The sequence below is a fragment of the Bubalus kerabau genome, chromosome 20, assembly GCF_029407905.1.
Source record: "Bubalus kerabau isolate K-KA32 ecotype Philippines breed swamp buffalo chromosome 20, PCC_UOA_SB_1v2, whole genome shotgun sequence".
NCBI classification, from domain to species: Eukaryota; Metazoa; Chordata; class Mammalia; order Artiodactyla; family Bovidae; genus Bubalus; species Bubalus kerabau.
Window position 1 is genome coordinate 58,437,012 of NC_073643.1, and position 23,591 is coordinate 58,460,602.

At 54.1% G+C, this 23,591-nt stretch overlaps 1 long non-coding RNA gene across 1 annotated transcript; it reads right to left on the bottom strand.

Moving 5' to 3' along the window:
• Positions 1–21,645: 21,645 nt before the first annotated feature.
• LOC129635244 (uncharacterized) lies at positions 21,646–23,463 on the bottom strand. Its single transcript, XR_008706179.1, has 2 exons — positions 22,727–23,463; positions 21,646–22,486 (listed from the first exon to the last, which is right to left on the bottom strand). It is a non-coding gene; the product is annotated as an uncharacterized LOC129635244 (long non-coding RNA).
• Positions 23,464–23,591: the final 128 nt, after the last annotated feature.

Genomic DNA, 23,591 nt, shown 5'->3' on the forward strand with positions numbered 1-23,591 from the left:
GCCACGTGCTGCCTGCTCGGCTCACTGGGTGGGGACGGTGTCTCCAAGGGGGTGGGTCTCACCTGGGCAGAGGCTGGGGCCTCCACTGACTGCCTTCCTGGGGGGTGAACTTTGACGGAGGGGGTGAGGGAGTGCGAGGTGACTACAGACACCCCAGGGGACAGCAGCCACAGTAGTGAGCCTTGGCCAGAGGCCCAGGGCCAGGGCGGCGGGGGGAGGGGGCGGAGCCGGGCAAGTGAACTTCAGGCCGTTACGGGCAGGGTGACTCATCTGTGCCAACCGGCTGGTGAGACATAGAGAAACTCGGGGACAGGAAGATTGGTGGGATAACACTTTCAAAAAGTTCTTTGAAAAGGGTGAGTCGACCTAAGAGCGAGGGCTCTGGGCTTCAGACAGAGTGGGATGCCAGCCCGCTTCTGGAACCCTTCTGTGATCTTGGGCTTAGCCTCGTGGGGCCTCCGTTTGCTCATCTGAAAGGAGGGGGCAGTGGGCAGGATAACGGGCCGGGTACGCAGGGGTCTGGCCCGGGACCACCCCTGGCAGCTGTGGGGCCCTCAGCCGGGAGGGATGTTGGCCTTCGCCGAGTCTCTCTATACAGTTCGTCCCCATCCTTCGGCCTTGCCCGATTCCCCCACGTGTACAGGCCCTCCCCTCTGCTCCATACTCTCAGGACCTTTCATCTCAGCCTTTCCCACAGCCCTTATCAGCCTAGGCCTGGCATGCACGGCTGTTTAGTGAGCGTGCCTTATCGTCCCCGGGGGGCATGGGTCTTACTCATGTCTGTACCCACCGGGCCCAGCACACAGCCTCCAGCCTCTCCAGAGAGGCTTTGCCGGACACTTGAGGACTGGTCAGGAGGCAGAAATGGCAGCTGAGTGGTAGCCGTCTGTGTCCTGACACCCGAAAAGAGTATGCCCTTTGCAGTAATGAAAACGGGAGGAAGGAATTTGTAAATGTGTTTTCAAAAATTCTACGGACTTCTTTTGACGGGTACGCTTGAATGCATCTTCACAGTGAATATGGTTTCCTGTGTCTGGTTTTTAGGCTGTGATATGCAGAAAATGAATGAGAACTTCCCGCAGGATCCACGGGATGAAAGGTCCCCCTGGAAGGTCTGAAAGCTGGCCTGCATGGAGAAAGCGCCCGCCATCAGCAGAGGCCAAAACAGACAGAAAGAAAAAGCACCCCACTCTTGAAGTCTGAGAATTCTGGGGCCTGTACCTGCGTGACCTTGTGTGATGTGACCCCCCCAAGCTGGCAGGGGGTGGGTGGCCCTTGAGGTCCGCAGAGCTGCCCTTGTGAGGACAGCAATGTGCAGAGCCTTGGGCAGGTAGTGGGCATTTTGAGATGCCCACTACGCTTCCCTTCACTGCTTGGCAAGGATACACCAACTTATCTTTTGCACTCGTTCCAAGAGGTTCAAAGTGACTTGTATATAGTAAAATGACCTGAATCTAACTCTACGAGCAAGCCCAGCCCAACCCCTCTTAAATGGATAAACCTCGATTTTGAGTCTCCACTAAATAGGAAGCAGGGTGGGAGACGCTGCTGGGCCAAAGGGCATGGGGATCAGCCAAGAACTGAGCCGGGCAGGATCTCGGGGAGCTTAACACCTGGCCGCTGGGGTTTTCTTCAATAAGAAGGTTCCAGAACTACTTTGAACAGAGCTGGACCATTACTGCGTGCTCAGTCACTCAGTTGAGCCCGACTCTTTGCGACTCCATGGACTGTAGCCCGCCAGGCTCCTCTGTCCGTGGGATTTCCCAGGCAAGAATGCTGGAGAGGGTTGCCATTTGATGTCTCCAAAAACAACCAGCTAGGAAATAAAATCACTCATCTGCCAAATATTCATTGAGCCGAGAAGACTCTCTTCCTTCTTTCCTTCCCTCCTCTCCTGCCTCCCTCCCTCCCTCCCTGACTCCCTTTCTGCCTGTCCTCCTCTCTTCCCTCCCATCTTCTCTATCAGTGCGGTAATTTTCTGCCTAGTAATTTTCTAAACCTAACTCTCCAGGTCAGAAACGCCTGTGGTGTTTCTGTTCTTTCTTCTCGCCTGTCACAGGGTAAGAACCCCGCTGCTCTGAGCTCCTGATTTGCAGCCAGTATAACCGGCCTGAGGGTCACGGGGCAAACAGCCCGGCTAGGTCTGGCTGGCCCTCGGGCAAGCCCTGTGTCCTCCCCACCCTTTGCTTTCTCCTGGTTGCAGGTGCACTAGGAGCAGGTGATACCCTGGCCCTTCCGGCTCAGCCACTGTGACCCCAGCGAGGCCACCTGTTGGGTCTGAGAGTCCAGCCAACTGGGGTCCCCTCCCCACTCTACACTTAAGGCTGACGGCCTTGGGCAAGGTACACAACAGCCAGTGGGTACCCAGGGATCCTCGTGGGATGTCCTCTTTATAGAGTCATGGTGGGAGTGAAGTGACAAGCTTACAGATTAAAGTTTATGCCAGTGCCGGCATGGTAAGGCTCACTCTCATGCCAAAGAGGGTGCACATCAGAGCCGTCTCACATTGATCGTGGGGCTCGGCCAGAGGCCTGCGCTCTGCCGATTCTTAAACTTGGCCGCCATAACTTGCTAGCCTGGGGGCATCATACGATCAGACACCCGTGGAAGGATGGGATGCAGCAGGCTTCAGAGGCGCTCAGGCTGGGTCAAGGCTATGTCCCTGAAACCCTAAGCACCCCACCCAGGGGTTCTGCACGCTGGGTGCAAGGTGTAGACACATCAAGCCGCACAGGTTGAGTTAAAGTCAACCCTGAGTGCCTGGAGAGGGGGACTGGAGAGCACACGCCCAGCCTACAGGAGGAGAGATCACACACGGGCTGGAAACACTGCCAGTCCCACCAGACTCCGTGACCCGGTCAGGTCTGCAGCCCAAGGCTCTGCACTGGGCGCCTGCATGAGTGGGGCCGGAGTCACGGTCCTCAGCAGTGTGCACCCGTGTTACTGAGACGGACTTCACATCCCCCGCAAGCCACCCTTTCAAAGTGCATGACTGGAGGACTTCTCTGGCTCTCCAGTGGTTAAGATTCTGCCTTCCAATACAGAAGGCATGGGTTCAATCCCTGGTCGAGGAACTACAGTCCCATGTGCCACAGGGGCAGGGCGGGGTGGGGATGTGCGGCCAAAGTTTTCTTTGCTATACAATAGGTCTTTGTTGGTTAGCCATTTTAAATATAGCAGTGTGTTCATGACCTTCCCCAAGTCCCTAACTATCCCTTCCCCCTGGCAGCCATTAACTGTTTTTTTAAAAAGTCAAAGACTACAGTTGTTTGTTGAACACATTCCCAGAGTGGTGCAACCAACGATGATCACAATGAATTGTAGAACGATTTCAGCACCCTCCAAAGAAACTTCTTACCCCATTAGTTGAATCATTCCTCATTCTCTCCTCCCTCCTGGCAACCAAGAATTTACTTCCTGTCTTTATCGATTTGCCCATTTTGGACTTTTCATCTGAATGGAATCCCACAAAATATGTGGTCGTTGTCACTCCCTTCTTTGACTTGGCACAACGTGTTCAAGGTTCACCCACGGAACAGAACATCTATCAGGACTTCATCTCTTTTTTTTCTGGCCAAATAATACTCCCTTGTATGGACAGACCACATTTTGTCGATCTGTTCATCTGCTGATGAGCCTTCGGGTCGTTTCCACCTCTTGGCGAACTGTGAATAACACTGCTCTGAACATTCATGTACAAGCCTTTGTGTACAGATATGTTTTCGTATCACTTTTGAAAGTACCCAGGGGTGGATGGCTGGGTCATATGTGCTGTGCTTAGTCACTCAGTCACGTCCAACTCTTTGTGACCCCATGGACTGTAGCCCACCAGGTACCTCTGTCCGTGGAGATTATCCAGGCCAAGAATACTGGAGTAGGGTTGCCATGCCCTCCTCCAGGGGATCTTCCCAAACTAGGGATTGAACTCAGGTCTCCCGCATTGCAGGTGGATTCTTCATCATCTGAACCACCAGGGAAGCCCAATAATACTGGAGCTGGTAGCCCATCCCTTCTCCAGGGAATCTTTCTGACCCAGGAATCGAACTGGGGTCTCCGGGATTCCAGGTGGATTCTTTACCAGCTGAGCTACCAGGGAAGCCTGAGTAGCTCTACCGTCTGAGCTACTAGGGTCATATGGTAAACTGTATATTTAACTTTGGCTCTGACGGTAAAGAATCAGCCTGCAATACTGGAGACCTGGGTTTGATCCCTGGGTTGGGAAGATCCCCTGGAGAAGGGAATGGCTACCCACTCCAGTATTCTTGCCTGGAGAATTGCATGGACAGAGGAGCCTGGTGGGCTACAGTCCACGGAGAGGCAGAGTCGGACACAGCTGAGTGACTGACACACACTGTACATACACACATACACAAAGCGTTTCCTACCCCGTGTTCCCACTGGAAGTACAGGGACGATCTAACTACCTGCTCCACATTCCCACCCACCCTCGCCACGGTTGGGCTTCTGCTTCAGTCATTCTGACGGAGGACAAGGGGCAGCGGTTGTTTTACCTTGCATTTCCCCCTCCTCCCTCTGAATCACATGGTCAGCTGCCCGGCCCCGAGTGAGACTCGGGATGAGGAAGAAGCAGAGCAGCCCTGGAGGGGTCTGGACTCGGTGTCGGGGCCTGGGTGACAGCCTTAGCTTCAGCTTCAAAGGCTGTCTCCACTGGTCCCTCGGGGGGTAAACAGGGCCAAGTAGGTGCTGGGGGTGGGAAATCAGGCAAAGGGAAGAGTGTTTGGGTGGCGGGGTGGGTGGGGGAGCCGGACAGAATGAAGCGGACAGCTGACTCAGCTCTCGGTTTCCAGGTTGGCTGTCTTTGTTTTTTCAGCACGTTGGAATCTCCTGGACACTAGTCTTTTATTTCCTTTTAATTAGCCTTCCCCACTGACAGCGACGGGTCAAGATTTCTAGGAAGTGCTCTAGACGACGCTGCCTGACAGAATCCATCTCAAGGAGTTCACTCCTTAGGGCTGAAATACATCCTCTATCTCATCCTCGGAGCTGACCTGGGGACTGGCAAAACAGCTGGGCTTTGGGGCTCTGATTTCTCATTGACACTTGACCTCCAACACACAAGAAGCGGAATATTTACAAAACATCCCCGTGACCTACAAAACGTCTCCCTGGGAAGAATTAAATAGTTACACATTAAAACCTCTTAAAAATGCAGGTACACATTAGCAGCCTTTAGTGCAGACCCGCCTGGCGTCTGTTTGGTAGAAAAACAAGCTTCTAAAGCTTGAAGGCAAAGTTGTCTCCCTTGAAGGGACACTTGGTTTGGACATGCGGGCGTCTTCAGACATGTCTTACAGAGCGATAAACCACACTGTCACCATTTTGGAGAAGGAAATTTCCTTCTGCAGATCCAATCAGATTGAGGAAGTTTTAAAAGTCTAGAGCAAAACAACCTCAGAAATCAATTCCTAACTGACTAAGTCTGTTATTTCCACACACGAGACATCTACAAAGAAGTAAATGATAAGACAGCATGGTAGCTGTTATGGCAGAGAGAAGGACAGGGCACCGTGGAAGCACAGAAGAGAAAGCAACTGTTCGCAGGAGGTTCAGGGCTGTTGGACAGAAAAGGGGACACTGAGGCTGGGCTTTGAAGGATGAATAGGAGTTTGTTGGAAGCTAAAAAAAGGAAAAATCTACGAGTTAGAAAAGCATACACAAGGCACCGAATGCGAAAGCATGCTCAGGGCTCAGTCGAGACTGCAACAACCTCAACGCTCCAGGTGCTGCTTCCTTTGTATTCGAACCCCTCATGACCCAGTGTCCCGGTTGATAACTCTTGCTCCCCCGACAGCTGCGTCACACCCTGGGAGGCAGGCAGGTCAGGGCCGCTTAGACCCTTGCTTTTCCAGAGGAGGAAACCAAGATACAGAGAGGGGGCAGGGGCCTGCCCACGCTCCCAGGATTAAGAAAGGGCAGAGGCAGGACTCGGATGAAGGTCTTCAGATTCCCAAGTTACTTTTCCAAGGTACTTCTCACAAAGGGTCAGGAAAACAAATGCTGTGCTGTGTATTAAACCCACCTTTTCTTACTTGAGGTCTAGACCCACTTTGCAGATGAGGAGACTGAGGCTCCAAACAAGTAGACAACATACAGCCAGAGGCCTTGGTCTGCCTGGGGCCTTGCACATGCACCAAACTGCCTTCCCAAATGTGAGAACACACTGGACCAACACCTCTTTCTACCCTGGCCAACAGTCGAGCCTGCTGTGCTGGGCAAAGGCTGATGAAGACACAGGCCTCTGGAGACGGTAATATTTTCTGCATTGACATGGAAAATCACTTGCAAAATCCCATGCTATTGAGAAGGGTTTTTGCAACACAGCTCCTTGTGACAAGGCAGAGAGGCTGTAATGCTTTGGGACTTGCGCTTCTTTAGGAAAATCATTTTTTTTTTCTCTCTTTCTCTTTTTGACAAATAACTCAGATCCCGGGCCAGAGTCAGAGCGGCCAGGGGAAGCTGCTCTTCCCCCTGGCGGCACCCACTTCCTCCTGGGGCCCAGGAGAGAGCGGCCTGCCTGCTATCTCCCCGGCAGCCATTCTTTGAGCCAGTCCCAGGTACCCAGGGTTTGTTTTATGGATGGATCTGTCGTGAGTCAATATGATACTGTTTCCTGTGAGAACTTTATTTCCCTGCATTGTTTGCCGAGTCTGCGTGTGTGTGTCTGAGCACGTACTCCCGATGGCCGCAGAAGTCTGCGCGGCTGTGCCCCTCGGGTGGCGGGATACCTCTGGGGGTGGGGGCCAGGGGCCCAGACACGGTTGTCCCCGCCGCCTCTGGTGCCAGCGAGACATGGGCTGACTGGCAGGCTCGGGTCTTGCCTCCTGCCTGTGCCCAGCTGGCTGGCCCCTTGCTGAAAGCCACTTCAATCGGGCATCTCCAGCTGGGGGTCGGGGGCAGCCTCACCGTGGGCCTAGCCTGGACTGGCTGTACCTGCCCTGGCTCTCTGTGACTGTCTGTGATGCTCCTGAGCAGTTTCACTAGGGCTGGAGATGACCCTCCTTGAGCTTTCAACTCCCTAATCTGCAGATGGGGAAACCCAGAGAAGTCACAGGACCTGTGTGAGCTGAAGCAATCAATGCGGAGGCACATGGGACCACAGGGAGCTCTCTGGTCCTGGGTTCAAATCCTGCCTCTGGGACTTGTCCCTCTCAGCAGCTCAGACTGCCAGATGGGGTTAATACTCGCCCTGCAGACTGGCAGCGACCATTAAATCAGAAAACAGATGCACAGCATGCGCCACAGAAGGTGTTTGGAAGGTGTTCATCCTTTCCCCCGTTTTATCTGAAATACAAGCCGGAACTGGAACTGCCTCAAGTGCGACCCGGCAAACGGCACAGGTGGAGGCCTGAGGACCACAGAGGCGTCTGCGTACCTGGCCTGGAACCGTCCTCCTTGGACCATTTCATCAAACCCCGTGGACTCCCTGGGTTTCCAGAACAGAGAGGAAATGGCCTGAGTGCTGAGAGATGGCTATCAAGATCAGTCAGAAGCTGGGCCAAGAGTTTTAAAGAAGAACAACCTATCAGTTACCCTGGTTCTCCTTAACTCCCTAGCCCACCGACCACTCCCTTCTCTGCCCATTGCGCCCCTACCTGGTGCTCAAAGACGGCCCGGCATTCACGGCACTGAGAACCCCTTGCCTTGGTGATCTCCCTGTTAATTCTTTCAACTTGCATCTCCATCTTTTGCAATCAGAGAAGCTTTCCAGGGAACATCGGTTGTTTTGATCTGCCCAGCACATATCCCGCTTTCTTCTAGAAGCAGAGCCCAGCCTGGGGGACTTCCTTGGTGGTCCAGTGGCTAAGACTCTGTACTCCCAATGCAGGAGACCTGAGTTCGATCCCTGGTCAGGGAACTGGATCCCACATGCCCTAACCAAAGATTCTACATGTGGCCCCAACAAAAAAACAACCCTGCGTACCCCGTGCAGCCAAAAAAAAAAAAAAAAAACACCCCAGTTTGGGTTTTCAGCCCCTCCTCCCCTCCCTAAAGGCAGTCTGTCAACAGAAGTGCCCAAGCAACACTTCTGACCCCATCTAGCCAATCACATGCCCTTCTCCTGGGGTCTGAATCTTGACGTGGAGGAGTATGAGGACCAAAAATGGTCAGCGGCCTTGCCCCATTTGGGCTGCCTAAAGACGCAAGCCGGGTCAGCTGTGTAGACCCAGGAGTTGCTTTTGACCCATCCTTCCCATGGCACGAGCTCTGGGTCTTCCTTGTGCTTCCTCAGTAAATTTCCTATGCCCTAATGTTACAATCCTAGGGACTTCCCTGCTGTCCAGCGGCTAAGACCCCATGCTCCTGATGCAGGGGGCCTGGGTTCGATCCCTGGTCAGGGAACTAGGTCCCAAGTGGCACAACTAAGAGTTTGAAGGCTGCAACGAAAGATCCTGCAGGCCGCAACAAAGACCCGGTGCAGCCAAAAGTAATTTTTTTTTTTAAAAGAAAAATACATTAAAAAAATAGTTACATCCTAAGTAATACACAGTGCGTGCATATATGTGGATGTCTTACCTCCTCAGCTTGTCCCACGAGCACGAACTGAGCCATTGATTCATTCACTTTTTAAATGTATTCAACCAACCATTACCAGGTATCTACTCCATGCGTCAATGTTGGGATTGGTTCAGACATGAAAACACAGTGCCCGCCTCTAGCACCCCAAGTCGGGTGAACACTGTGAGAACGTGCCAGGCGTCCCTCCCACCACGGGTGCCCACTCCTCTCCGGAGGCCCGGGAGAGCCTGCTGTGGTCCACGTGCTGGGCGGGGCTGGACTGGATCACGTCCTTGTCCTCCCAGAGAACCCAGAGCCCGCTGCACAGAGTGAACTAAGATGACCTCAGAATCCCCCAAGGTCAGAATCTGAAGGCCATCCAAACGGCCCAAGGGTTTTCAAACAATCCGGTGGGGTCCTGGGGATTGAATGTCACTATTTCATGAAACAATATAATTCTTTACAGCTTGATTGAGGGATAATTTACCTGCCATAAAATTCACCCATTGCAAGTGTCCAAGTTAAGGCTTTTCAGAAAATACACCACCACAATCCACTTGGAGAATGTTTCCCTCATCCTACCAAGTGTCCTCCTGCCTGCAGACCACACCTGCTTGAAGCATTCTTTTTTTTTTTTTTTTTTAAAGCTAAAGTAACATTTGAGAACCAGTGATCTGTTGGCGCAGTGGTAAAGAAACCGCTAGCCAATGGATTCAGATTCAATCCCTGGGTCGGGAAGATCCGCTGGAGGAGGGTTTGGCAACCCACCCCAGTATTCTTGCTGGGAGAATCCCATGGACAGAGGAGCCTAGCGGGCTACAGTCCACGGGATCTAAAGAGTCGGACACGGCTGAGCGCACTTACACGCACATGCTCGATCTGTTCTAACCCACTGATTCTCCAGGCGGGGAAAGTGAGGCTGAGAGAGGAGGCAGGGCCTGCTGGGGACCCAGGCACTGCTGAGATTCAACCCGGAACAGCCCGATCTCAGAGCCCAGGTTCTTGGCCCTTGTGGGGAGCAGGACGGAGCAGCAGGGAAGAGGGCCGGAATCACTCAGGGCGAGTTTGCATCCTGGCCCCACCATTTACCAACTGTGTGAGCGTGGCCAGGACACTTCGCCCTGGGGAAGCCAGTATGTTCCTCTGCAGGTGAAGGGGGAGAAGGGTACCCACTGCGAGGGTCGGGGTGTGCACCTAGTGTATATGGCCTCCTCCCTGGCACCGCGGGCAGGGTGCGGGGTGAATGCTCAGGGGAGGTTGGCTAATCACCATCGTTTCACCATATCTCGTCACCCGATTTGCCCTCAGAAATTTGGAAGTGAAAAAGACACTGCTTAAACAAAACCAGGACCAGATGGAAATGCGTGTACAGAGGCCGCTTTCTAAGAACATGGTGCAACTCGGCACCCTGGGGCATCGTCGTCGTTTGCAGATGGAGCAACTGCCGGGGTGGGGGTGGGGGTTGCTCAAGCTGCCTGGACCCGGTGGCGGTGGCGGGGCATTGGTGGTAGCGGGGAGCAGCTGCCCCTACCTCGCCTTCCTCTCCAGGCTCGGCATTGCCCAACAGACCCGGGACAGACACATTTCGTCAGTGACCAGGGAGCCTGGCTCCTGGCCCCACCCCCGCCCAGATGAACTAGATGTGTGATGCAGAGGGACCTCAAGGAGGACAGGGCCCTGCCCCCCGCCCTGCCCCCGTCCTGCCCCAGTCAGCACTGCTCAGCTGTCACCCAGGAAGGAAAAGGCTTACCAGCAGCCCCCATGCTCTGTGTGTATTATCTTCATCAGCCCAAGAAGGAAGCTGTTAATACCAAGCCCAAGTGGAGGAAATTTGAAATTTCAGAAAAGGAAGGGGGTGTCTGTCCAGGTACTGAGCTCCAAAAAACAAAACGAAACGAAATACGAGGTCCTGTGAGAGGTGGGTGGGATTAGGTCCATGTAATGCTGCTCTGGTGAAGCAGAGTAATCGGGTTTTGTTTTTGTTTTTTTTGTAGTATGCACACACTGTAAAGAGGTCTGCCTTTGAAGCTAAGCAGATGCGACGCTGGGGCAAGTTGCTTAGCCTGAGACTTCATTTTGGGGAAAGCACTGTCCGGGTTGCGAGGTTACCATGGTGATTACATCTTCCCAGGTGGCACAGTGGTAAAGAACCCTCCTGCCAATGCGGGAGATACAAAAGGATGTGGGTTGGATCCCTAGGTCACGAAGATCCCCTCGAGAAGGGCATGGCAACCCACTCCAGTATTCTTGCTGGGAGAATCCCATGGACAGAGGAGCCTAGTGGGCTACAGTTCATGGAGTCGCAAAGAGTCACACACAACTGAGCGACTGTGTGCACAGACACACACAGAGATTAGAGTTCCTGTTTGTAAAAAGTAGTTCAGGGTACGGAGGATTCTCAGCTAAGACACACCTCCAACCCCAGGAAGGTGCAGTCTGTGTGATGGGTGGATAAAATCCTGTGGCAATCTAATTGCCAATTGGATGAGGATTAGAATAAAAGTGCTGGGGGAGAACTAAGGAGAGACCCAGGGAGGGTTTGGATTGCTGAATGGACCAGGAACAGCTGGAGAAGGCTTTGTGGCCCTGTGTGGTTGGGGTGGGAGGTGAGGCTGGAGAGGCCAGCTGAAGTCAGACTGTGAGGACCTTCTATGGTGGTTAAGACTTGTAATCTTATCCTGTAGGTCACAGGGAGACGCTGAAGGTGTGTGAGCAAGGGAGAAACGCTGCTAGAGGGGCCTTGATCTGCTGGCAGCTACGCTGGAGTCGCCTGGGAAACGGGTTTCCTCCAGGCCCCTTCCCTGATCGCCATGACTGAGCCAACTGAGAACCTGAGATGTGCTGGGTACCTGTCGGATTTAGAAATGACGCAATCACACATAGGGCTTTAACAAGGTGATGCCTCAGTTATCAGACCGCAGATGATACTTTGGGGAGCCCAGATTATGGCTAAAACCTGACACTCATGAGAGGTACAGCCCCCAGCAAAGAAAGAAGCAGGACAGTCAGGGAACAGCGAAGTCCACCTGTTGCCCAATTAGTGATGGAACAACAAAAAGTTCTACAGTAGCTGCTCTGTTGTGTTCATCATGATGACACCGAAAGTGAAGTGAAAGTGAAAGTCGCTCAGTCATGTCTGACTCTTTGCGATCCCATGGACTGTACAGCCCATGGAATTCTCCAGGCCAGAATACTGGAGTGGGGAGACTTTCCCTTCTCCAGGGGATCTTCCCAACCCAGGGATCGAACCCAGGTCTCCCGCATTGCAGGTGGATTCTTTACCAGCTGAGCCACCAGGGAAGCCTAAGAATACTAGAGTGGGTAGCCTATCCCTTCTCTAGTGGATCTTCCTGACCCAGGACTTGAACCGGGGTCTCCTGCATTACAGGCGATTCTTTACTAGCTGAGCTTTCAGGGAAACCCTGATGACACTGGCAGTGAGAAAGTCACCAGCAGTCTGGTGCTATGTTTGCGAGGGCAGGGACCGCTCATTTTAACATTACCATGAGTCAATACGGGGGCTTCCCAGGCATCACTAGTGGTGAAGAACCTGCCAGTCAATGCAGAAGACACAAGAGACGCAAGTTTGAACCCTGGGTCGGGAAGATCCTCTGGAGAAGAAAGTAGCAACCCACTCCTGTATTCTTGTCTGGGAAATCTCATAAACAGAGGAGTCTGGTGGGCTACAGTCCATGGGGTCGCAGAGTTGGACATGACTGAGCAGCTAACAAACCAGGTCAACTGGGTGAAGCCACAGGAGGGGCTAGAGCACTCAGAAGGCCACTCTGTGGCCACTGGGGTTGGCCACTGTCCACTCAGCGTCCATCTTTACCTCCTCCAGATGCTCCACGACCTTCCCTCTCTGTACGGCCTGCTCTTGGGCCACCCTGCCCAGCTGTTATCACCACTAACTGGGACGCTGGCTGCCGGCTGGCCACCATGGGCTTGCCCGCACCCTGGGGGCTGTTCAAGCTTCTCTGGGTCTCCCCCACCTCTCCACAGCGGCCCATAGACACCAGGAGTGCCCGTAAGCTCAGGCTGACGCTTGGTCAGGCCCCACAGATGCACCCTAGAAGGAGCCTCTATGCTGCACCAAAGGAGATTAGGTCTGCAGACAGATGTCATCCGTCCAACTTCGTACCTCTTGGTCAAGAGTGGCTCCTGCTTAGCCCGTCGGCGTTTCCTCCTGGGTTCCACCAAGGGCTCGTGGTGCTTGAAGGCCAGCCAAACCCAGCGTGCACAGCAGCGGCCTGAATCACCCTGTCCAGGGGCCCTAAGATCTGGGATCCTGCAGCCTTAGGAGCTCAAGAGAAGGTGAGGCCACCCAGGGCTGGAGTGGCTGGGAAATGGGAGGAGAAGGAGAAGAGCTTAAATAGGAGAGAAAACATGAAGAAGGAAGGGAATGGAAAGAGGTTACAAGAGCGGTTATGTGTCTGTTTACTGTGGGTATGCGGGACGTGTCGGCCTATTAACTCCTGACTTGTTCTTGCTCCTGTAAGAGATGCAGGGAGAAAGAGAGGTCTCATCTCCGTCCCTCCCATGTCAGCTTCTCCCAGAGAAGAATTTACTGGCCTTTTCTTCCCTAAAGCCTGAGGTCCCAGAGGTGATGCTGCTGCATGGCTCCGGATGAAGGGAGGGGGGACAGAAGTGGGAAGGAAGGGGCCGTAGCCACGGAGACTGGGGACCTGGGTGGTGGCCTGGAGGTGGCTGAGCCGCTGATGAGCCTACGGTATGGAGGCTGTGAAGGAGGGGTAGGTGCTGGAGCTGTGACCCTTTGCACCCTGTCTTTGCTGTGGGGATGGAGCTGCCTGCCTCTGGCAGACCAGTGAGTCCTGCAGACGATCAGAAGCCCTGCTTCAGCTTCCCCCGACCTCCTACCCTGAAAACATCCTCATCTGATTCAGAAAGAAAACAAACTTGGCTCTTCTGCTCAAGCGCTGTGCCGCGGCCGTGCCTGTATCACCTACAGCAGAGAGACGTCATCGGGGAGGAAACCCCCCAGAGTCGGCAGTGCTGGCTGTTTGCCCATGTCCTGTGTCATCCGCAGTGTGCACCTCATCTCTCACCAACAGGGATTATTTTTCTCCCAACTTTTTTTTTAAGATGATGCAGCAGTTTCCAAACAGCATTTTGGTTAAAAAAAAAAAGAGTCAAGGTACACGCGTCACTTGGGCTTCTCGGGTGGCTCAGTGGTAAAGAATCCGCCGGCCAATGCAGGAGACTTGTAGGAGACACAGGTTCAATCCCTGGGTGGGGAAGATCCCCTAGAACAGGAAATGGCAACCCGCTCCAATATTCTTAGCTGGAAAATCCCATACACAGAGGAGCCTGGAGGGCTGCAGTCCATGGGGTCACAAAGCGTGGGACACGACTCAGCAACTAAACAACAACACACGCGTCACTTAGACTGGAGTCTGGGAGTTGTGAATGGCTCTCCGTGTCCTGTTGTGATTGATTCTTAACTTCTCAGTCTTCATTGTGAAATGAATATTTGAAATAAATAGAAAATTTCATTCTCTGTTAAGTACATTTTCTTTTTCTAAAATAAAATGAGTTGCATGGTATAGACAAATAAATGAAAGATATTCCCCCCAAAGCCCAGAAGCAGGACACGGGGGTGGGGATACTCTGAGCCCAGGTCTGGGGCTGAGGTGGACGGTCCCCCTGGGAAGTTGTGTGAAGCAAGGAGGCTGGGCTGGGCAGGGAGGGACAGGATTCCAGAGGCTGTGTGTCCAGCTGCCTTCATCCATCCCGGCAGGAGCGTTTGCATCCAACTAGAGGGAGGCCCTTATCTGCCCCTGCAAAGTCCACAGCCCTGAGGCCTAAGCAGACCCCCTCCTGAACGTCATGCCTCATGGCCTGAGCCTGGGTGCTGATCATTCATCAGCAGGCATTTCTCAGGTCCCCGGGATGCAGAGATGAACGTGACAGGTTTGCTGGGAAGAGCTGGACTTATTCCACCTCTTGCATGGTGTGTGGCCTTTGGCAAGTTACTTCACCTCTTTGGGCTCTGATGCGTTTCTCTGTAAGAATGACAAGAATGCCACGGGCCAGCAGGGTGGAATGGGATCACAGCCTACGGAAGCCCCGGCTGGAGACTGGTGCATAACAGATGATCAGCAGGGGCCAGGCTCCTAGGTCCTCCTGGGCTGCCTGCAGCTTCAGAGCCGGAGGGGAGAGACACATGGAAGGAAGGATCTCTGCACAACAGCAGCAATAATGAAGACACTGATAGCACTGATTTGTTGTTGAGCCGTTCAGTCGTGTCCGACTCTTTGCGACCCCAGAGACTGCAGCACGCCAGGCTTCCATGTCCTTCACCGTCTCCCGGCGTTTGCTCAAACTCACGTCCATTGAGTCAGGGATGCCATCCAACCATCTCATCCTCTGTCGCCCCCTTCTCCTTCTGCCCACAATCTTTCCCAGCATTGGGGTCTTTTCCAAAGAGTCAGCTCTTTGCATCAGGTGGCCAGAGGATTGGTGCTTCAGCTTCAGCATCGGTCCTTCCAATGACAGAATTTATTATCCATTTAGTTTGTGTCAATCCCTGTGCTAAGAGCATGAACAGCATTTCATTCTCATAATTACCCTGAGAAGACAGGGTTGCCATTCCTGTTTTCAGAAAAGGATGCTGACGATCAAAGATGTGGAGTCACTTGTCCAGGGCTGCACAGCTAGAAAGGCAGAGGTGGACTGGACTCCAGGTCTGCCTTGCTCTTTGCCAAGAAATTGTATTCGTCTCCAATCTGATAAATGCCAACACAGAGGTCTGTCCAGGGCCTTAGAGATGAGAGTGAGATGCAGAGCTGAGAATGTGGCGCAGAGGGCCGGTGGAATCAAGGGAGGCTTCTCAGAGGCAGTGACATTTACAGGGGGCCTCACGCTATGGGCTGGAGTGCACCAGACTCCGTGCTCTGCAGATGTGAAAGTTAGTTAGATGGTGACTGTCCCGCTAAGCGGTTTCCAGGCTCTTGTGGAAGTCAAGATGCGGGGCATGGAGTTCCCAATCTCTCATTGGCCTTTGAGAACAGCCCGCAGGACAGATTCTTAGCTGGTTCTGGGCTGGAAGAAACTGAGACTCACCCAAGCCAAGAGGCTTGCCCGGAGCCACAAAACCTGCAAGTGGCAGGACTTGAATGCCTGTCAGACACCTAACGCCCCATGTTTAACCCCGGGCGAAACTGCAGATCTGGAAACGGCTGCACGAAGGGTCCTGTTATAAGCACAAAGAGAGGGTCTCCCCTCTGACCACCCATCCTCAACTCAGAGAGCCTGTCCTTAGAAATGAGGGGGCAGCCTGGGGTGGGTGCCTCAGAGTCATGTAGCCCTGAGCTCCAATTCTGACTCAGGCCCTAAAGAATTGTAACTGTGTCATTTCCCTCCTCAGCCCCACTTTCCTCATCTGTAAGAGAGATAAAGATGCCTCCCCCAACCCAGGAATGCTGTGAAAATGTGCAATAATGTGTATTCGGTGCCTTGGCTGGTAGCTGCCACCCCACTGGATCCCCAGTAACAGCTTGTTGTGTTCGTATCTAAGGAACCCAGCCCTGTTTATCGGCAAACCCTTGACCCAATCCCTTGCACAACTTTGGTGCTGATCATCTGAGCCTTTGCACCAGAGCTCAGGTCCCCTGAGTCCTCAATGGCCTTATTCGGAGATGCTGAGCCCCGCGCATGTGGCAATAACCGTCTCACATGGCGGCTGCCCTTCTTGCAACGGGGACCGTGGAGGCAGCCAAGAGCCCCGCAGCGTCACCACCTCGTGCTCCATCCGAGTGGCCGGCTCCACCGGGGATTGCTAAACACGGCCGCGTGTCCCTGGCACCGTCCAGGGAGCTCGCGCCAGGGCTGGAGGGGCTGGAGATAAACCTGGTCCCCAGAGCCCACTGTTGGTGGGGGCACAGATGTCCGACTCTTCCGTTTGTCTACCTTCTACCCTGCAAGGCCTTCAGGGTCAGAGAGACCACAGTTCAAGTTCAGGCCCCACCGCTACTCAGCTCTGACTCCAGACCGTTCATTTCTCTTCCGTAAAACGGGGTTTATCATTCCTGCAGTTCAGGGTTTCTGTAAAGACTAAATGGCACAACGGGGGTGAAGGTTCCAGCACAAGGCCTGGCTCAAAGTGGGCGCCTAGTGTGTTAGTTTCCCGGGGGCCTTGGATCACCCCCTTTCCTCTCTGGACATGATCACATATCAGATGTGAGACCTGACGGTCTCTCAGGGCCTGTCCAGCTCTCAGCCTCTAGGCTTGTCCCAGACTGGAGCAACTATCCTGGGTGGTGTCAGCCTTTGGTCAGCAAACGGGACGGGACCAGCTCAATGTCACCCAGCCATCTGGCTAGAGGCCCAGGGCCTCCTGTGCCCAGGTTCCAAGGAACGTGTTCTTGAGGTGAGAACAGGGGCTCAGCCAGTTCTCTGCCTGCCACGAAGGTGTCTGGACCACCTCTGGGGCCATGGTGAGCTCCGTGAGTCTATTCATCTATGGTTCTCTTGAGCACTAGCTTGTACTGGCCTCTCCTGATTCAGTCTCTAGCTTCCATTTCCAAGAATAATACAAGCCCTTTGGGGGTAGGGGCTGTGTCAAGCCCCACCCGAGGCTGGGACACAGTTGGCACTTGTCAGACACAAATTGACCAGCTGTACCTGCCAGGCTCCATGCAAACACTGGGGTGGTAGCCAGCCTCCAAGGTGACCCCCCAGTGATCCAAGGTTCCTGGTATCCATACACCATGCAGTCCTCTCCCACCGAAAAGAGGACTGGCCTGTGTGACCAGCAGGATCTCGTGGAAATGACGGAATACGACTTCCAAGGCTAGGTGATAAAAGGCACTGTGGGTTCTGCCTTGCTCTTTGGGATCCCGCACCCTGTGGGAAGCGAGCTGCCATGTTGCAAGGGGACCCAGGCAGGGAGTTCTACACAGTGAGGAGGGAGGTGTACACGGTGAGGAGCCCAGGCCTCCTCCCAGTTGCCACGTGAGCATCATGGAAGCAGACCCCATGGCCACAATCAGGCCTCCCGAGGATGCAGCCCCAGCCGACACCTGGATGCAACCTCTGAGAAACTCCCAAGTCAAAACCTCCCAGCTGAGGCGTCCTGAAATCTGACCCAAGGATACCGCGTAAGATGATAAAACGATTATCACTGTTTCAGGCCACCAGATGTTTGAGGGTAACTTGTTATGCAGCAGTAGATAACTGATACATCCAAGGTCCAAAATGATACGTCAGCACCATCAGCCACTCCCTCCCTCTTCTGACGGCCTCCTGGCTCACTCACAGCCCCTGGTGCCTGAAACGTAAGTGCTCTACTCTCCTTGGAAGCCTTCCCAGTTGTGGTTTCCCGACCGTCTCCTTCAGGAGCGCCTGGGATGTGCACCCACCGTGCGGGTTTGGGGCCCTCCACCAGACTCGTCGGGCAGAGGTGCAGGCACCTGGTGCCCGTGTCGCATCCCAGGCCCACTTGTGACCAGCCGCAGCCGTGGGGGCGGTCTCGTGCAGGCTCAGACTCGCCTTCAGCTGTCGGGGACCCACGCCCGCTACGTGCAGCACCCCTTTTCCCATTCTGCCCCAGGATCTCCTCCCCGGTTGTGGGAGCCTTCAAAGCTCACACGCAGACATGCTCGGGACAACTCCCAGCATCGGTGCTCTCAACCGGGGGGCGGTGGGGACTGTCCTTCTGGGGAACTTACCTACGGAGAGGCCAGTAACGTTGCCCCCACACCTGTATACTGACTTCTCCTGCTCTCCCCTCGGGTTCTCCCCATGCTGTCACCGCGGCTTCCTGCAACCACCTCCCCCAAATATCACCTGCACCCTTGGGTGAACCCCATGCTAAGACACACTGAATCAGAGTCTGGAAATGTCCCGGGAAACTGCACTTATGCACACTCCCTGGGTGGTTTTCAAGCACTTTTAACATGGAGAACGCTGCCTGCTGTGGAGTTTCCCAGCGTGAGGACCAAGGGCCCTGCTTCCAAGAGCTGCTGGGCTGTCAATGTACTGGATAGATACCTCCCATCCACTTCCCTAGATCCATACCCTGTCTTTCTCCCTGCCGCCGCCGGAGGCTGACCTGCATGGTTTGCATGAACAGACATCCTCGCCGAGTGGTTTCTGGCCAGCCCCAGTCAATGGGATACACACCTGAGACAGAGGGAGACAGAGAGTGGGGCTGGGGCTTACTCCCCTGGGTCCTAGGCTGCCAGGGCCCCGTGAGCGGGCCACCTCCCTGGACCAACACCACTCTCCTCCCAGGCTCTTCTCCCCACAGCTGACTCTCCCTCCAGGTTCTGGTGACTGCTGTCTGACCTTGGGTCTCACCCTGGATCTCTACACTGCCCATTGGGGGTCTCTCTGCTCACCCCTTTGGAAATAAGCCCTTTATTAAGCTGTCTTCAAACTACCCAACCTGAGCATGCCTGCTGTTTCCTGGTGGGATGCTGACACAATTCTGTGTGTGCTCCGTGTCTTGTGGTGGACGGAAGATACCACGTTTTCCTCACATGACTGCAGCTATTGCTCCTCCAGAACCCGTTTCCTTTTCCTTTAGCAACATCCTCCGGTGTTTGATTGGAGCTGTTCTCATCTTCCCCAAGTGCTGGAGGGGGCCCCAGCGCCTGCTTCGGGGCTGGGCAGGAGACGCATTGGCTTTCTGCATCCTCACGGATGCAGGGATTGGGCAGGTGGTACATCATATGACTGTGGTGGACCAATCAGGTTGAGGTTCTAGCGGTTGGCACGTGCTACCTGAAAAGACAGACTGTTTCTGGTCTGGGGGCTGCCTGACTGCACTAGGCTTCTTCGTGGTCAGAGCTTCAACTGGGGCTGAGGTGAAGTGTGGGAAATCAGCTCCCTCTTTTCTCTGTCAAATTAAAAATGTGCCCTTGGGCAAATCACTTAACAATTCTACGTTTCGCTTGTGAAGTGTGAAAGTGTTAGTCATTCAGCCGTGTCTGACTCTTTGTGACCCCATGGACTGTAGCCCACCAGGCTCCTCTGTCTATGGAATTGTCCAGGCAAGAATACTGGAGTGGGTTGCCATTCCCTTGTCCAGGGGACCTTCCCCACCCAGGGACAGAACCCATGTCCCCTGCATTGCAGGCAGATTCTTTACCTTCTGAGCCATCAGGGAAGCCCACCTATTCTTTAAAGGGGCACAGGAGGACTTCCCTAGGTCCAGTGATTGAGACTTGGTGCTTTCATCACAAAGGGTGGGGTTTTATCCCTGGTCAAGGAACTAAGATCCCCAAGCCGCATGAAGCGGCCAAAACAAACAAACAAACAAAAAAAATCCAGTGGGCATAGGGATTTTACAAAAGCCTCATTAAATTCTTGCAAGACTAAACCAGAGAACCCATGAAAAGAACTGGGAACAGAGGATTTATCAAAGAAGCTCTTTAACCTCTACCTAGAGGTCTCCTCTTTCCTAGGATCCAGATGTAGGTCTGTGGAGCTGAGCCAGGGAGAGAGTTCAGTAACCATCCCCTGCTGGGCTCAGAACCACACCTCCCCCGACTGCAGTCTGTTACTCAATCAGGCTCCTGACCCCGCTTCTCAGTCTTCTCTGCGGCTCAGGGAACGGACTCTCGGCGGCTCCAATCCACGGGCTCACCTGACCGGCCCAGGAATGTCTGAATCACCCCTCCCCCACACCCACACGAATTATCGCCCAAATCTGACTTTCCCATATTTCCAATAGACGGGGATCTCTGAGAAGAGTGGGAACCAGCCTGCGATGGGGGGTGGGGGAGGCGCTTTCTGGACTGGCTTCGGCTGGTTGCAGACGGGAGCCTGACGCCATCCCGCTTGGTTCCTCCTGTTCTCTGCTGTCCTCCAAAGCCTCATGTCCCTCTGCACATGGCCATCTGGTCACAGCGAGCTGTGGACCAGCAACGAGGCAGGACAGGGAGGAGGGAGGGGCCTGAAACCCACCCCCAGGGCAGCCTCACTTCCTGAGGCTTCAACACTGCCCTGTTCAGGGTCTCTTTCAAAAATGCAAATGCTGGAAAAACTAGAGGCCTTTTAGGGCTTTCCTGGTGGCTCAGACAGTAGAGGATCTGCCTGCAATGCTGGAGATCCGGGATTTGGTCCCTGGGTCAGGAAGATCCCCTAGAGAAGGGAATGGCAACCCACTTTGGTATTCTTGCCTGGGAAATCCCATGGCCCACAGTCCATGAGGTTGCAAAGGGTTGGACACGACTCAGCGACTAACATACTCACACACACTGGGATCTGAATGCGGTTTCATTTCCCCTGCTCTATCTTATGAGCTGAGTCCCAGCCCCGGTTGACTCCTTAGTGTTTCTGGAGCCAGTCCATGCTGGAGCCTTCACCCATACCGTTCCTGACTGGAGCTCCCTTTCATGCTTTCTTCTCCTGGACTCTTAAGACCCAGCTTAATGTCTGCCTCTCCCACACCCAGACTGAGTTAGGGGCTCTCCTCTGTGTTCCCACAGCTGCCTGGACCACACTCCATCACTTCCCACATCACTCTGACTGGTAACCATTGCCTTACTAGTCTGCCTTCCTCACTAGACAGTGTGTTTCTTGGAGGCCGGGTCCAAGACTGGATCTCCCCAGTGTCCCTAGCACCCAGAGTCTGGTATTCAGTAGGTGCTCAGGGTGTTCTTACTGACTGTCTGGAAAGATGCGTGATTGTCCCCACTCTGGCCACTGTTACTGCTACCTGGGTGTCTTAGTCTGGGCTCTCCCACAAACAGGGAGAACCTGGGCAAGGCTCAGAGTGGACAGGGGTTATCAGGAGGTGAAGAGAACACCTCAGGTAGGGAGGAGGTAGGACATAAATAGAAGGCAGCCCCCCAAATCTGTGTTTTCAAGCTGTTTGCCATGGTGGGGGATGGGATCTTAATCCCACTGGGACACTCTGGGAGCCAGTATAGACTGTGTCCTACTGGAGGGGTGAGGGAGCTGGGTGTTTGCCCCTGACTCCCATCACCCAGTCAATCCTAAAAGAAATCAACCTTGAATATTCATTGCAAGGATGCATGCTGAAGCTGAAGCTCCAGTACTTTGGCCACTTGATGCGAATAACTGACTCATTGGAAAAGGCCCTGATGCTGGGAAAGACTGAGAGCAAGAGAAGGGGGAAGATGGAGGAGGAGATGGTTGGATGGCATCACCAACTCAACAGACATGAGTCTGAGCAAGCTCTGGGAGATGGTGAAGAACAGGGAAGGCCTGGAGTACTATAGTTCATGGGGCTGCAAAGAGTTGGACAGGACTGAGAGACTGAACAACAACCCATCACCCTTGGCTTCGGGCTGCTCCCAGGGGCGTGAAGATCCCAGCAAATCGCATCAGGTGAAGCTGGTGGCCAGGTGCAGGCAAGAGGTGAGGATGCGGGAGGTGAGGATGAAGGAGGGACGTGATGGGGCTCCCGGGCTTCTCTGCTGCAACAGCCCTCCAGATGGTACCCTGGGCCCCCTTCCCATACCGACTACGAACTCCCTGAGGGCAGCGACTGGTCATTCATCTCTGCCACCAGCATACAGGGCGGAGCTCAGAGCAGATGCTCTCTGAGCCCTGAGTGAACGAATGAGTGGGTGAGTGAATGATGGACGGATGGCTGGAGTGGTCATCAGGTTAGCGACTTCCTCCCTCTCCAGCAGGAGAAATTTGGGGTCTGGAGATCCTCGGAGCCGAGAGAGAAGGTAGATGTGTGTGTGTGTGTGTGTATGTGTGTGTGTGTGTGTGTGTGTCAGGGGGGTGCCGGGCAGAAGGGCTGGCCGGCCAGCTGGCGGTGAAGAAAGGCCCGGTTCATGTACTTCTTGGGCTGGGGAGGTTCCGGGGCCTGGCTGCTGTGGGGGTGGCTTCCGCCCCGGCCCGTGGGGTTGCGTGACTCCCGGAATGCTGGGCCCAGGGCGTGGAGGCGAGCAAACGCCGTCAGGCGTATCAGTGATCTCCCGGTGCAGATATGGAAGTTTGAGGAGGCCCAGCCGGCTCTGCCCGACTGTAAAGAGACGTGATTGAGGCGGGTCACAGGGAGGTGGCGGTGATTAAGGGGGGCTGAGTCCTGTGGACTTCCTGCCCAGCAGGTAGGGGTGACCCCGGGAACGAGATGGGACATTAGTCACAATGTAAACCTCCTCTGCGCTCATAAACCTGGGCAGAGGCGGGGCTCCCATGGCTCCAGGCACCAAAGCTGATTCCCTAGGGTGGAGCCCTAGCTCCTGGGCTTTATCTTCCTCACCTGAGACCCAAGCGTCTGGCTGGAGTCTCAAGAGCCTGGGGCCCAACTCAGGGAGGCACTTGGGGACACGGCTCTAAAAAGAGTAGCAGTAACTCAGTGGCCCCCACGATTTCTAGTTTATAGGGTTTGTAAAGCACTTCCTCCTCCCATTACCTCGTTTGATTCTCCAAACAGCTTTGCGCCATCTTATAATGGAGGGCAATCACCTCCATTTTATTGATGTGAAAACTGAGGCCCCTCAAGGTTTCAGTCCTGGAAAAACTGGGGTGGGAAGAATACCCAGGAAGTCAAATCAGGAGCTGAATTTCAACCACGGAAAGTCTAGTTTGGGGCTCCAGCTGAGGTCCAGGGACAGGCTGGAGGGCACATCCTCTGGGCTGGGAAACCCAGGCAGAGGAATCTTAGAGCAAAAGGACTCTGGGCCTGGGCCCCGCCATCTGTCTGGGCCACTGCTTCCTGATGATAAAACTCTCTCCAGAAGGAGACCTAGGCGCTCAGGGGAGGTTTCTGTTTTGTCGTGGGAAAAGAACTGAGCCCGAGAAAGGAGTCAGAGACGAGCACTTATAAGCTGGTATGTCTGTGCAGACACCCCGTGGGATGCCCGTAGGGTCCATGCGTGCTTGCAGCCTCTACCCCTGCTCCTGGAGGGGAGAAGGAAATGCAAAGAATACTGTTCGTCCTCGACCGTCACTGTTAGGAGAAATGGGATGGCCTGTGGCTTTGTCCACTAGAAACTCTGAAGAACTGGCCTTTGGATGAAATCCTATCTCTCCAACAGCCCAGAGCACATAGAAAATGAAAGTGTGAGTCACTCAGTCGTGTCCGACTCTTTGCAATCCCATGGATTGTAGCCCGCCAGGCTCCT